This window comes from Elephantulus edwardii, unplaced genomic scaffold, assembly GCF_000299155.1.
Source record: "Elephantulus edwardii isolate Elephantulus edwardi_28Jun2011 unplaced genomic scaffold, EleEdw1.0 scaffold00132, whole genome shotgun sequence".
NCBI classification, from domain to species: Eukaryota; Metazoa; Chordata; class Mammalia; order Macroscelidea; family Macroscelididae; genus Elephantulus; species Elephantulus edwardii.
In genome coordinates this window covers 8,139,769-8,142,129 of record NW_006399882.1, presented here as the reverse complement: position 1 = coordinate 8,142,129, position 2,361 = coordinate 8,139,769, and the positions used below count along the sequence as shown (strand labels likewise).

Below are 2,361 nucleotides of genomic sequence, written 5' to 3'. Positions count from 1 at the left end.
TGAACCTGGCCCGAGGGCTGCAGTCCCAAGGGCCCTTTGGGCTTAAGGCCGCCTCCTGATTCAAACCCTAGGCCCAGGCTGGCTAGTGAGTTTAGAGGCTGCAAATTACATGGGAAGAGATTCCCTGTCTTTCTCCAGTGAAGTGGCTGGTGGGTTCAAAGGACTGAGAGTCATCAACACTGAGCCAGCAGTACAACTCCCTGTGGGCTGCAACACCAGAGTTCCCTATGAAGAGAGCTTAAAATATTAAAAGCCGCTCTCCTTTGCTCCCTTGTCCAAGATGGCAGAAGAAGCCACCCAGAGGGTGGTGTCAGAAATCCCTGCCTTGAAGACTAATGCCAAACCCCAAGATCACGAGCTATGGGTGTAGCAACTAAAGGAGGAATACCAGTCCCTTATTCAGTATGTGGAGAACAACAAGAATGCGGATAATGATTGGTTCTGACTGGAATCCAAAAAAGAAGGGACTCAGTGGTTTGGAAAATGCTGGCACATCCATGACCTCCTCAAATACAAGTTTGACATCGAGTTTGATATTCCTGTCATATATCCCATTACTGCTCCAGATATTGCAGTCCCTGAACTGTATAGAAAGACAGCAAATATGTACAGGGGTGGCAAAATATGCTTGATGACCACGTCAAGACTTTATGGGCCAGGACTGTGCCAAAGTTTGGACTAGCTCATCTCATGGCTCTTGGGCTAGGTCCATGGCTGGCAGTAGAAATACCATATCTGATTCAGAAAGGTGTGATCCAGCACAAAGAGAAATGAAATCAATGAAGGATCAAATCACTGAAGAAGAACAGAGGCATCTTTGATAAATGAGGGTTCTTATTCATCTAACTGCTTCCCCTTCCCCCTTCCATTCCTACTTGTTTCTAAGTCATTACAGCAGGCAATGCTGGGAAAACCAAAATGAGATTGCTACTGAGTTTCTAAATTAGGCTGCAGAAGAGAATGGAAAAGATTTGGAGCTTCAAAAACTAAGAGGAAATTACAAGCCCCTCCCCAGGTGGAGCAATGTAAGATCCTGGGGTAACTGAAAGTGGTGACATAGCTTTTTTGATTTCTGGAGATTACCATCAATAAAAGCTGTTTTCTCTGGTGAAAAAAAAATTAAAAGTCAGAGGATGAGATACAGGTTCAAGGAGACCTACTTCTCCACCTACTATTTAACCATCGGCAAGATAGATCATTACTACTGAGTCTGTTTCTCCATCTGTAAAATGAGTATAATAATTCCAATATCATGGGATTATTATGAAAATTCATATCCATAAAGCCCAGCAAAACCTTATATGGTCTACAAAGCATGACTGCCAGTGCTAACTCTGGTGGCCTAGCGGTAAGAAATGCACTGCAATCCTGAAGGCAACATGGTTTGGCTCTATCAGCAGCTCCTCTGGAGAAGGATGGGCAATCTCCTCCTGTGCGAATAATTGTCTCTGAAAACCTGCTGGAGGGTCAGGTATGGGTTGGTTCTGACTTGATGGTACACAACAGCAACAGTGCTAACTCTAGGGAGCTCTGGTGACCAAGGGGCAAGAAGCTGTGCCGTAATCCTAAACGCACACCTTTAGGATTATATGAAGCCACCAGCTGCTCCACGGGGGAAGGATGGGCAGTCTCCCCCTGTGTGATTAACTGCCTCTGAAAACTTTCTGGAAGGTCAGCTAGGGGTCAGTTTTGACTCCTCACTACACAGCAACAACGGTGCTAACTCTGGCATTTGAGCACTCACTCCTTAAAGGCCAGTCATTACATTTAGAACTTGACACACATTGTTTTCTTTTAACCTTACCATATACTTTCAATCTTAAACTGTTGTTTTAATTTAATTTCACACATGTGGAAACAGAGATATCAAGAAGTCAGGTCACTGATGTTCCTCCTGCGAGCCACCTAGTCAGTTCCAACTCCCAGCAATTCTACTACCAAAGAGCAGAATGCTGCTGCGTCCTGTGCCGGCTTCTCAATGACTGAAGCACGCCAGCCCGTAGCTGCTGTGTCTCTACCCCACACAGCAACATGGAGGCTAACTTTTGGTATTTTTAACAAATATTCTACTGAGTTTTTGGTGAAAATGTACACAGAAAACTAGCTTCCTATTTAACAACTTTTGTTAGAATATGCATTCCTTGTGTTGAAAAACAAGGAACTCATGCAATATTATTCAAAATGGTTGACTCTGGAGAACATTATGCTGAGTGAAGTATCCCAGTCACAAAAGGACAAATATTGCATGGTGCCACTGCTGTAAAAGAGGACTGACCTTGGGGTTGGGGAGAGACTGAGTAAGATGGGTTCAATAATGTTTACTGCACTGGAACAGAGGACGGAGAAAACTGTTTAAAAGAA

The 2,361-nt window shown here is 44.0% G+C and overlaps 1 pseudogene; it reads left to right on the top strand.

Annotated features, from left to right (window-relative positions):
* The first annotated feature begins 280 nt into the window (after positions 1-280).
* Positions 281-783, top strand: LOC102848712 (annotated as a pseudogene).
* Positions 784-2,361: the final 1,578 nt, after the last annotated feature.